The following is a 13957-nucleotide window of genomic DNA, read 5'->3' on the forward strand; positions in this document are numbered from 1 at the left end:
GCCTATTTGGGCTTAAGGCTTAACTTTTGTAGAATGTAGCAGAGTTAATAAAAAAAATTGTCTTACAAAATTTCACAAAGCAAACTTTTGCTTTAAGGGTAGAATTTTAAGGGAGACTTTTAAGGCAAATTCTGACTTGTAAGACAGAATTTTAGCAAAGCCTTGCCTCTCGAAATTGTTTTCTTTTTTACTGAGCGGGGGTTTGAACCCAGAATCTCGAGATATTTTCGGTCACTTTTTTAAGTGAAGGACAAAAATTAAAGACCAACGCCTTTGAAGGACAATCCGTGCAAAAAATTGGGGCTTAAGTATAGGTTGGCCAAAATTGCAATTCGAATATTTTTGGATTTTTGGTAACGAATTAGATTTAGGATTTAACTTTTAGAAATTTTGGATTACGGATTGAATTTCAAATTTGGGACTTCGGATTTTCAGAATATCTGAAGATCCAAATAATTTATACCTTCTATTTGTTCATATCAATTGGGCATAAGTATATACACCTATTACTAAGTCCAGTATCCTAATAAATCAGTCAATATGACTTATTAGGCTAATGAATAGTGCAAAATGATATGCATTCACTGTGGCCTTATTTTTCATTGTCATTTGAAGAGTTATGACACTGGGCCCTTAAAGAAAGCATATATTGATGTTAAATTGCATAGGGTTTATAAGGATTTAGTGGTTCACTTGAATATAAGCATGATCTATCTAGACATAATTTACTTTGTTTAAATAAAGAATTTCCTTGACAACAGTTTCATTATTTGAATAAATTTTTTATTTAGATGATTGTAGTGGGAATGAAAAATTATAAAGGCAATATGACATGAATACTTTATTAGGATGTTTATTTTTGTAAGAAGAAGAAACTCAATCTATTGGCTCAAAAGCAAAACTTCGAAATATCCAAACTGATTAATCAAAAACAAAACTTAAAAAAAAAAAACAATTCAATGTGACCTTATTTGGATTAGATTTGAGTTTAATTTCTCAAATTCAGAAAACCAAAAATTCAAACCAAAGTTTTTATATCCAATCCAAATAACCCGAACGCCTACCCAATTTATTGAAGTGTCATGTGGCCTAGTTAGTTATGGTTTAGTTAGCTAGGATGGTTAAGTTAACTCCACAGTTAGTTGTAGTTTGTTAGTTAGTTACATGTTCAATTAGTCCGCTCTGTAGCTATAAAGCTTGTATTTGGATTCATTTTCTCAGTTGAGTTGAATATATGAAATTCATTCATTTCTCTCTCTAAATTTCCACATGGTATTAGAGCGGGTTACGAAACCCTTGATCGATCGACGGTTACAAAAATCTAGAAATTGCTAATTCTCGAAGAAATTCATCTCAATCGATGAATAATCAATGAACAATCGCTAGTTCTCAAAGAAACTTGTCCCAATCGATGAACAATTAGTGAAAATCGAAATCAATTCTCACAAACACCGATGACTCGAGTGGATCAGTGACCATAGATCATAGTCATCCACCGTATGTGTATCCATCGGATACTTCAGGATGTGTTTTAGCACAGGTGGAACTCACCGGATCTGAGAACTACGGGATATAGAGTCGAATTATGAGAATTTCTCTTCTAGCTAAGAAGAAATTAGGTTTTGTGAGTGGAACTTTCACTAAGGAATCGTTTGATGAATCGCTTCATGAACAGTGGGAAACAATCAATCCCATTGTTCTCTGATGGATCATGTACACTGTTGTAACACCTCGTGCATTCGGGTTAAGGTTTGACTCGTAAGACAGGGGTATAATGAACCCAATATGAGTAGTTTAGAAAGGGTGTTTGAAATCTAATCAAGTCATAAAAAGAGTCCTTGGTCAAAGTAAAGTCAGAAGCTACCCTAAGGAGCATGTTTTCAAGTGAGTTTACACTAGGTCTCACTTAAAGTGAGTATACGGAAAACTCTTAAAGGAATTTGGGAAAACTTCCTTCATGAAAGTTTTAGATCTTGGAAATACCTTCTTAACGGTATATTACAGAGGTCAAATGAACTCATGTACGAAAAGTTATGTCTGTTTTACTAAAACAGTGTTCTGCCGACTTACGACAGAATTTACAGGCCATAAAAACTTTACGGGCAATAAATCTGACAGTAAATTCTTACCAAAAAATCACAGACACTGTTACTAATTTACGATAGACTTTATGGGCCATAAATATGATTTACGGGTCGTAAAATGGGCCTAAAGTGAGCATAAAACAGGTCCGACAGCAACTTTAAAACTTAATTTTAAGGTTTTTTTCACTTCATTCTTTACATCCCCAAGCCCTAGAACAACCATTCTCTCTTCTCCTCATCCTCATACATCACTGTAAGTCCCTCCCATGTATTCCCAATTGAATTTTAATGATTATACATGAATTCTAAGTGAAATCCTATGTTAACAACCTAGGGTTTTCAAGAAAACCCATCTCAAGGTTCAAGACTCAAGCTTATGGGTTTCTTTTTCAAGATACAAACTTTGTTGCAAGTTTTAGAGCGATTAAGGTATGTAGGGTTTCTATCCACGCGTGAGAACATCATTGTTCTTCCCTACGCCACGTTCATCCATGAACCTGGGGTTTCTATTATAATTCATGATAACTTTAAGTTACAAGTATCATGCTATATCATGTTTGTATTACTAATTCGTTATTTTATTCTTGACATTCCATTTTGGTTATTGAGAATCCTTCCGTAGTCCATGAATACCCATGTCTTGAATTTCATGGGTTCTTAAATGCAAGATATGAATTATTATGTCTATTTTCATGAAATTCTACATGCTTTCATGTTTTCATAAAAGTTATACTATATACAAATATTCATGTTATATTACACTCAAGAATCATGTTTACAATCATGTTTATGTAATTCATGGGCTTCTAAGCTAATTATATCCATGTTCGTGTTTTGGGAGTTGCATAGATTACCGAGAAGGCTCGGACAGCATGAAACTGCGTATGCCAGCGTAGGATAAGGATCGCCCGCCCAGTTAGGACGATTCCTTCATGTTTACCCATTGTGGGTTATTGGATCTATTCATGTCATGTTCGTGTCTCGTACCCTGGCAAGGTATGAGATAGCTTGGCTGATCAGGCAGAGATCAGACGCCACGTGCTCACGTGGTGGTTACATGTCGATCATACTAAGGCTCTCCCACTTAAAATGTTTTACTCATGTTTTATATATATATATATTACTCATGAATGTTATGTCAGTTGATACTCATGTTCATGTTCAGCTTACAGTTTCAGTTTTAGTTTCAGTTCTATTATTTTATGTGCCATGTTTATTTCATTCAGTTGCTGTACATACCAGTGCAATTTAAATGTACTGACGTCCCCTTTTTATTGCCTGGGGGCCTGCATTTCATAATGCAGGGATTGATTAACAGGATGACAGATCTGCTTGTTAGGACTATTGCTCGTATTAGCTAGTGGTGAGCCCCATCTCATTCGGGGTTTCATGTCAGTTATGCAGTTATGGTATGCCAGGGGGTCTTATCCCGGTAAACAGTTTAGTCGTCAGACTCATGTCAGAGGTTTCATGGACTAGTTCAGTTATGTCATGTCATATGTTCAGAGTCGTATAGCCAGTATTGGCTAAGTACTTATTATATTTTCAGATTATTTCTGCATCATGTTTAAAGAGTATTTTCATCAGTATTGTGATGACTCATGTTATTCAGACTATGCATGTTTTCAAGTGTATTCCGCATCAGTTCATGTCCCATGTTGACTCAACAAGCCATGTGGTTTGCTCGGTCACATGCAGCAAGGCACCGAGTGCCGCGTTACGCCTAGACTATGGTTCGGGGCATGATAAAGCTTGGTATCAGAGCTTAGGTTCAAGTGTCTTCGGGAGTCTATGAAACTGTGTCCAGTGTGGTCACTTTTATGTGTGTGTGCGCGCCACACATGTAAACAGTTAACCACCAAGACATCTAGGATTGTCTCACTTCTTCCAAGACATCTAGGATTGTCTCACTTCTTTCATACTCTAGATCGTGTAGTTAGAGCTATGCTTTCAGGAATTCTTCTTAATCGTGTGCATTACGTATTTCAGAAAATGCATGCGAAAAGAAGTATACCAAGAGGACTTCAGCTACTAGCCAGAGAGCTACTGCTAATGTTAATCCAGAAGTGAAACCTCAAACTCAGAGGGTTCTATCAGATTCTGCACCCCCATCTACCGAAAGGCCTACGGAGGTCCGTCCCACAGTTACTTCATAGCCCAGTGCCTCAGACATGGATGTTAGGGGAGCTATCCAGTTGCTCACCCAGGCTGTTTCTACTCAAGCACAACGTCAGGAAACGGCTCCTAGCAAAGGTGCTAGTGGAGGACTGAACAGTTCAAGGACTAAAGAATTTCTGCATATGAAGCCTCCAGTGTTCACAGGAACTGTTAAGAGGGAAGAACCTTAAAATTTTATTGATGGGCTTTACAAGGTTTTTCGTGTTATGCATGTTTCAGAGGTGGAGGCAACAGAGTAGTTTATCAGTTGCAGGATGTTGCTCATATTTGGTATGAGACGTAGGAGCAGTCTCGCGGGGAAGATGCGTCTCCAGCAACTTGGGATGAGTTTGTAGATGCTTTCATTGACCACTTCTAGCCACTTGAGGCCAGGTAGGCAAAGGCCTATGAATTTGAGAGGCTCATGTAGAATGGTATGAGCATGAATGATTATTACCTCAAGTTTGTTTCTTTGGCCAAGTATGCTCCTAATATGAGGGCCAGAGTTAGGCGATTTGTGTTGGGCCTTATACCTGACTTATATGGTAATGCAAGCATTGCTGCTTAGAATAGAGAAATGACTATCACCAAGATGGTTTCTTTTGTTTAGGGAAATGAGGACCGAATAAAGGAAGAAGAAGCACTTCAGAAAGAGAAGGACAGGGAATTCAACAAAAGAGCTAAGTCTGCAGGTAACTTCAGTCATAGGGGAGGTGGAGGCAGAAAATTCTTCAAAAATAGGTCATCAGGACTCGCTCCATTTGCAGCCAGTGCCCCAACCCCAAAGTTCAGGAATGATCAGAAGAGACAAAATTTCAGGCCAGCAAACTCCTATTCTCAGGCTAGTGTGGGTCAGAAGACTTATGATAATTCGATCTGCAGCAAATGTGGTAAGAGACACCCAGGGGAGTATCGCCTGGGCATGGACATATGCTATGGGTATGGCCAGCGGGGCCATTTTTATAGGGACTGTCCATCAGCGAGACAGGGTACCGGAGGTAATGTGGCTCAGTCCACAAATTTAGCAGCTCCTCGAAATTCTCAAGCCCAGTTAGGGCATGGTGGTCGAAACTGCTTGTATGCTTTAGCAGGTCGTCAGGATACAGAGGCACATGCAGATGTTGTAACAAGTACATTAACAGTTTTCACTTTCGACGTTTATGCCCTTATTGACCCAGGATCCACCCTAGCTCATGTAACCCTATTTATTGCAAAAAAAAAAAAAAATAGAATAGAACCCGAAAAGTTGCATGAACCCTTTGAAGTGTTCACTCCAATTGGAAAGTCAGTCATAGCTAGACATATTTATAGGGGTTGCCCAGTTTTAGTCTATCACCTCAATACCGCAGCCGATTTAGCAGAGTTGGAGATAGTAGACTTTGATGTAATCACGGGTATGGATTGGTTGGCTTCATGTTATGTCACAGTAGGTTGTAGAACCAAAATAGTACGATTTGAGTTTCCTAATGAACCAGTTATATAATGAAAGGGAAATTCAGTAGTACCCAGGGACAAATTTATTTCCTACCTTAAGGCTAGAAAAATAGTTTCCAAGGGGTATATTTACCACTTAATCCTAGTTAGGGATATAGATACCCAGACACCAACTCTCCAGTCTGTACCAATCGTTAATGAGTTTCCAGAAGATCTTCCCGGAGTTGCTCCCGACTGGGAGATAGATTTTGGAATTGATTTATTTCCTGGCACTGAGCCAATATCTATTCTACCCTACAGAATGGCTCCAGCAGAGTTGAAATAATTAAAAGCCCAGATGAAAGGTCTTCCTGACAAGGGATTTATTAGGCCAAGTGTCTCACCTTGGGGACCGCTAGTCTTGTTTGTCCGAAAAAAAGATGGATTCTTACGCATGTGTATTGACTACCACCAGTTGAACAAAGTCACCATTAAGAACAAGTATCCTCTCCCCATAATAGATGATTTATTTGACCAACTTCAAGGTGCCCATTGTTTTTCCAAGATTGACCTCAGATTAGGATACCATCAGTTAAAGGTTAAGGAAGTTGATATTTTGAAGACCGCTTTCTGAACCGGTTATGGTCATCTCGACTTTCTTGTCATGTCATTTGGGTTAACAAACGCACCAGCTGCTTTCATGGACCTTATGAACAAGGTCTTCAAGCCGTATCTTAATTGATTCGTCACTATGTTTATTGATGATATTTTTGGTGTATTCCTGTAGTGAGACTGATCATGCAGACCATCTCAGAATAGTGTTGTAGACATTTTAGGATCGTGAGCTTTATGCAAAATTTTCAAAGTGTTAATTTTGGCTTAAGCCAGTGGCGTTTCTCAGCCACGTGATTTCAGGGGAAGGTGTGAAAGTTGATTCTCAGAAGATAGAGTTCGTAAAGAATTTGCCCAGACCCAACTTAGTATCTGATATAAGAAGTTTCTTAGGTCTGGCAGGTTATTATAGACGTTTTGTAGAGAGATTTTTCTCTATTTCATCTCCGTTGACTAAGTTAACTCAGAAAAAGGTCAAACTCCAATGGTCAGATACAGGTGAGCAAGGTTTTGAAGAGTTAACTTATGGTCCAGTTCTGATGCTACCAGAGGGAACCGAAGGGTTCGTGGTATATTGTGATGCTTCGGGAATCGGTCTCGGATGTGTTTAATGCAGCATGGTAAGGTTGTAGCTTATGCATCCCGATAGCTTAAGGCTCATGAAAAGAATTATCCGACTCATGAATTAGAACCGGCAGCCGTGGTTTTTGCATTTAAGATATGGCGTCATTATTTTATATATAGTACATGTTGATATTTTCACAGATCATAAGAGTCTTCAGTACATTTTCAAGCAGAGGGAGTTGAATCTTAGAAAGAGAAGATGGCTCGAATTGCTCAAAGATTATGATGTGGATATTCTCTATCACCCAGGGAAAGCGAACGTAGTAGCCGATGCTCTTAGTCGGCCATCCATGAGAAGTTTAGCTCACGTTGAGGTAGCTAAGAGGATTATGACAAAGGATGTTCACCGCTTAGCTAACCTAGCCATGGTTTTTGCACTTAAGATATGGCATCATTATTTGTATGGAGTGCATGTTTATATTTTCACAGATCACAAGAGTCTTCAGTACATTTTCAAGCAGAGGGAGTTGCATCTTAGACAGAGAAGATGGCTTGAATTGCTCGAAGATTATTATGTGGATATTCTCTATCCCCCAGGGAAAGTGAACGTAGTAGCTGATGCTCTTAGTCGGCGATCCATGAAAAGTTTAGCTCACATTCAGGCAGATAAGAGGATTATGACAAAGGAAGTTCACTGCTTAGCTAACCTAGGAGTTCGACTCTTGGATTCCGCAGATGGTGGAGTTGTTGAAAACAGAGCTTATTTCTCCTTAGTGGCCAGAGCAAAGAAGAAACAATTTAGTGATCCCTACTTATTGTAGCTGAAAGAGGGGATTCACAAGCATAAGACGGCTGCTTTTGAACAAGGGGGAGAGGATGGTACCTTGAGGTATCGAGGCAGATTATGTGTTCCAGATGTTGATGGTCTTAGAGAGCGAATCATGTTTGAAGCTCACAACTACATGTATTCTATTTACCCAGGTTCCACGAAGATGTATCATGAACTTAAGAAAATTTATTAGTGGAACGACATGAAAAATAATGTAGGAGATTTTGTAGCAAATTTTGTAACTAAGTGTCTGAATTGTCAGCAAGTGAAAGCTGAGCACCAGAGGCCTGGTGGCTTGGCTTAGAATATTGATATTCCTATTTGGAAATGGGAGATGATAAACATGGACTTCATAACAGGTCTACCTCGCTCATCACAAGACATGACTTGATTAGGGTGATTGTGGACCGACTTACCAAGTCAGCACACTTTTTGCCAGTTAAGACCACATATTCATTAGAAAGCAATACCAAGTTGTACATTCATGAGATTGTCAGATTGCATGGGACCCAGTGTCTATTATTTCATATCGTGGTGCTCAGTTCACAACAAGCTTTTGGATGTCCGTTCAGAAAGGATTGGATACCTAGGTAAACCTTAGCACATTTTTTTATCGTCAGACAGATGGCCAGGAAAAGCGTACTATTCAGACCCTTGAGGACATGTAGAGAACATATGTCCTAGATTTTAAAGGTAATTGGGATGATCACTTGCCTCTCATTGAATTTGATTATAATAACAGTTATCATGCTAGTATCAAGATGGCACCGTTTAAAGCTCTGTATGGGCGAAGGTGTAGACCACCCATTGGTTGGTGAAGCAGAGTTGTTGGGACCAGATTTGGTCTATTAGGCCATGGAGAAAGTTAAGTTGATTCAACAGCGTTTGAGAACATCTCAGAGTCGCCAAAAGTCTTATTTAGATGTGCGACAAAGAGACTTAGAGTTTCAAGTTGATGATTAGGTGTTCGTAAAGGTTTCAACTATGAAAGGTGTGATGCGATTTGGCAAGAAAGGAAAACTTAGTCCTAGATATATTGGGCCATACATAATCCTCAGACAGCCTGAAATTACGTATGCCAGCGCAGGATAAGGATGGTTCTGCCCAGTTAGGACGATTCCTTCATGTTTACCCATTGCGGGTTATTAGATCCATTCATGTCATGTTCGTGTCTCGTACCCCGGTAAGGTATGAGATGGCTTAGCTGATCGGGTAGAGATCAGATGCCACGTGCTCACGTGATGGTTACATATCGGTTATACTAAGGCTCTCCTACTTAAAATGTTTTACTCATGTTATATATGTATTCATGTCAGATAATACTCATGTTCATGTTCGGCTTACAGTTTCAGTTTTAGTTCTATCATTTCACGTGCCATGTTGTTTTCGTTCAGTTGTTCTACATACCAGTGCAAGTCAAATATACTGACGTCCCCTTTTTATTGCCTGAGGGGCTGTATTTCATAATGCATGGATTGATTTACAGGATGACGGATCTGCTCGTTAGGACTATTGCTCGTACCAGCCAGTGGTGAGCCCCATCTTATTCGGGGTTTTATCTTTATTTACTTCATGTCAGTTATGCTGTTATGGTATGACGGGGGCCTCGTCCGGGTAAACAGTTTAACAGTCAGACTCATGTCATAGGTTTCTTACACTAGTTTAGTTATGTCATGTTAGATGTTCAGAGCCGTATAGCCAGTATTGGCTCAGTACTTATTATAGTTTCAGATTATTTCCGCATTATGTTTAAACATTATTTTCATTAGTAATATGACGACTCCCTCTCCTTTAGGTCATACATCATATTAGTAATAGGTAATTATACCAAGGTTATGGCTAACATGCATCAAAACTTGATCTTTCCAGTTTTTTATACTGCATAAGGGTATGATTGTATGCCCTCCCTTCTCTGTACAATTTTTTCTTATCAATAAAATACCACCCAGGTTTTGGTAAAAACAAAACGATGACTCATGTTATTCAGACTATCCATGTTTTCAAGGGTATTCCGCATCAGTTCATGACCCATATTGACTCAACAAGCCATATGGTTCGCTTGGTCACATGCACCAAGGCACCGAGTGCCGTGTTACGCTAGGCCATGGTTCGGGGCGTGACAACTGTATCGAATAATCTATTAAGAGAAACAGTATATGCTCGGAATGCGCGTCCTTTTTGGGAATATTTGAAGAAAAGTTTTGATAAGGTGAATCGAGTGAGGATTTTTCAAGTACACACGGAGATTGCAGCCCTAAAACCTGGGACTAATCTAGTCTCAGTGTATTTTTCAAAGCTGAACGAGTTAAGGAGTGAGTCTGATGTGTTGGCACCATCTCCAAATTATGGTTCCCCAAAATCAAAGGATTACATTGAGCATTTGCAACAAAGAGGTTGATGCAGTTTCTGAGTGGTCCGAATGAGTCATATGACTAAGCTAAGATACATATTTTGATGAAATCCCATGCACCTGCTATAAACCAAGCTTATGCCATGATTTTACAGGATGAGAGTTAACAATCAAATGTTGAGAAATCAAATCTAATAGCTATGCAGGCTAGAAGGAACACTAATTACAAACAAGGAAAATCCATGTATTGTGAGAATTATCACATGAGGAACCATACAAAGGATGATTGCTATAGGCTTATGGGATACCCATCAGAATGAGAGAACATACCAAATAAGAAAGGAGAAGGCAACTCTGAAGGATGGAGGAAGGACAACTAACGTGAGGGTTGGAAGAAGGACAAATATAGGAGAGACGATAATGAAGGTTGGAACAGAGAGCCACTTGCAACTGTAAATAATCCAGACTTGGGAACCGAAAATTATATTGATGAAACTGATGGCAGGATTGACACCATAGGTCAATATGTTGAAGGTGAAAGAAGAAATGACAACACAGGTGGTCACTACATCGTAAATGAGCAGTACAAGTAGCAGATCAACAAGTTTGGCAAGGATTTTGAAGAGTATCAGACACATATTACATGTATTTTCACTTGTCTAATGTCTCAGTTAGCCAAATGTGAGTGGATAGTTGACTTTGGAGCATCACACCATTTGACTGCTACTGACAAAATTGTTAAAGAACATACCTAACATACCTATTAGTAAGGGACTTAAAATGCATTTACCAAATGGAAATGCAACTCCAATCACACATACAGAAAGTATTGAATTGTTTGGAAAAGAGAGGATAACCAATGTGTTATTTGTTCCTGATTTTAAGTACAATCTATTGTCAGTGTCTAAATTGACCAAGAAACTATGTTGTTCAGTCAACTTCTTCCTTGATCACTGTATATTTCAGGATCTATATAGTGGTAGGGTGAAGGGGATTGGTAGACTTCAAGGAGGATTATACATTTTCCAATGATCAGATGAAGATACAAAAGAACAAATATGAGAATTGAGGCAAGTCAACTTACCAAATGCTGATGGGCGATGCAGTTTATGGCATAGAAGGCTGGGGAATCCTTCCCTTTCTACGATGAAGAATATGATAGAATTCAAGAATAAGATTGATAATAACATACATAATATTTGCAGAGTTTGTCCATTAGCAAAACAAACTAGAATGCAGTTTCCCTTGAGTAACTCTAGAGCTGATAAGTCATTTGAGTTGGTTCATCTGGACTTGTGGTGTCCTTATAGGACTTCTACATATGATAAGAAAAATGACTTTCTCACCATTATAGATGATCATATAAGGTACACTTGTGTTATACCTCAAAAAATTTTGTGTTGTTGCGTCGTAAATAAACTAACATAAGCCCGGAGAGGTCATGGAACTCTTATAAGGTTAAGGAGGACTTCTAACAAGTGTCTAAAGGTATCGGGATCAAGTGAATCGAAGAAATTAAGTCTGTCGAAAATTTGGGAAAACTTGGCAGAATATTGGACAGAAATTTTTGGTCCAACTTGATAGATGCATATCTCCTAGAATATGAGGAGTTATGGAGTGCATAACCTCTGTAAATTCAAGTTCAGCAAGTCTTCTTTTCAATGCAACTGACAAATCTCGATTTTGAGAAGTACGGAATAGAAGTACGGCCCGTTCTTTGAAGTGCGTCCCGTACTTTTTGGCCGCACTTCACCAAATTTTCCAGAAAGCTGGATTTTGACCTTCCCAAGTATGGGCTAAAAGTACGGCCTGTACTTTGAAGTACGGCCCGCACTTTTTTCCTTACTTTGCCCGAAAATTTCAGAAACTTTAAAGTCGGTGGACATTTTTGTTTTGGCTTATAAAATGATTTTCCCACGGCTTGGGGTCATTTTTATTCATCAAAACAAAACCCTAGTGTACTTCTAGTCTCTCTCAACATCCATAAACATCCCAAATCAAATCAAGAAGAGATCAAACCATAAAATCCTTAACTAATTCCTAGAAAGTGGTTGTTTTTGGCTCTATTTGGAGTTGTGGAGAGTTTGGTCTTGAAACAAGTTGTGTAAGTTGAAGTTCTTCAAATATAAGGTATGTTCTTCATCTTGTTTCTTATGTTGAGTTGATTTAAGGGTCTAGCAACCCTTAAAGATGAAGAGAATCATGGTAGAAAAGTTATAAGATGTTATGTTGAAATTATTGGCTATGGATTGAATTTGTAAAGAAGTTTTGGATGGATTTGAATTTAGTTTGAATATAATATCTTGGCTATGGTATTTTTGATGTTGTTAATGAAGTTTGGGAGCTGTTTTAGAATTTGGTGGAAGTAAGTGATATAGGGGAAATGCTGCCAAAATTTCGTTAGCTCACCTAATAGTTTAGTTTGATCTTATAGGTGCTTTAACGACTTAATCTTAGCATGAATCATTCTGAATGTAGATTTGAGAGCTCGGGAGAATAGGCGCTAAGTAGTTAAAGAGACGACAAGGTATGTTAAGGCTGTCCTATATTTTCTTATGGCATGATCATATTGATGCAAACCCACACAAATAACATTCATAATTACTCAATTCCTAGAAATACTAGATGCTTATGGTTCATGATGTTCTTAGGATATTGATTGACAATTGTCTCATGATTATTGACTTTATCATATGATTATTGATCTTATTCATTGATGTTGATCTTATCTTATGGTTATTGTTCCTTCAAGACGAGATATGTTTATAATGATAGATCCATAATGGTAATCGGAGGTTTACCGACCTATGTCACTCTGATAGAGTTATAGCATTTCTTTTGGGCTCTCATGCGTGCTTTATATATGTGTATGTATTTTCTCACATCGAGCCGCGTTATACTCAGCCGGGTACGACACTTATTGTACACACCACTGCTGTTGGGTACGGATGACACCGAGCCTATCATGTGTCACGACCCATTTTAGCCTAGGTCATGCCGGTACCTACCTTTCCCACCTCGGTAGGCGAACCCTTAGCTCAACATTTACAGTAATAGAAAGTAACGGAAGAAAGTAAAATAACGTAAGTCTCACAATGTAATATAATGTTAAAAAGTGTGGAAGTAAATGACATCCACCCCAGTATCTGGTCTGGTCATACAAGAGCATCTAAATCCGAATACTAAAGTCTGAATAATAATACATAAGTAGTCTCAAATCATGTCTCTGAATGGAAAGCAAGACATAAGTAATAGAAGAGTCTTCGAGGTCAGCGGACACCATGCTCACCCTGGAAAACTCAAGTGGAAGCTGAAGAGTCGATCAACCACGAGTCAGAGAAGTAGATCCGACCTGATACTCTGCATTCATAAAATAATGCAGCAAGTGCAAGTCAGTAGAAACAACAGTACTGGTAGGCGTCATCGGCCGACTAAGCATAGTTAACACAATTCAGAAAATAAAGCAGATAAGCAAATAAAGCAATCAAGCATGAGACAATACAATCGCAACCGAATATTTCGTCATCACCTATGTAAGCATCTAAACCCCAATATGATAAGTCCGAGTATACCTGATCCAATATGATCACCACAATAGAATCGACACAATCCAATCATCACAACAGAAACATCACAATCCAATCATCACCACACTCGATCAAGTAATAATGCAATGCAGTGCAATAATGGTATGAATGCGATGTCGTGCTATGTAAATGAGGTGTATGCATGTACTCCGGATGGAAATATCGACGTCTCGGTAGTACAACCCAGCGTGAGTTGCGAAGTCTACGTGACACCCATCTTGGATCTTTACTCAACAGAAAAACAGGACCCCAGCTAATTACTCATCAGGGGAGTCTCACCGGCACCACCCTGGGGGACCCGCGGATTCCATGCACTAACAACGATTCCGGAATAACATCGGAATCGGCCATGCAACAATGA

The sequence above is a fragment of the Lycium barbarum genome, chromosome 6 (assembly GCF_019175385.1).
Source record: "Lycium barbarum isolate Lr01 chromosome 6, ASM1917538v2, whole genome shotgun sequence".
Lineage (NCBI taxonomy): Eukaryota > Viridiplantae > Streptophyta > Magnoliopsida > Solanales > Solanaceae > Lycium > Lycium barbarum.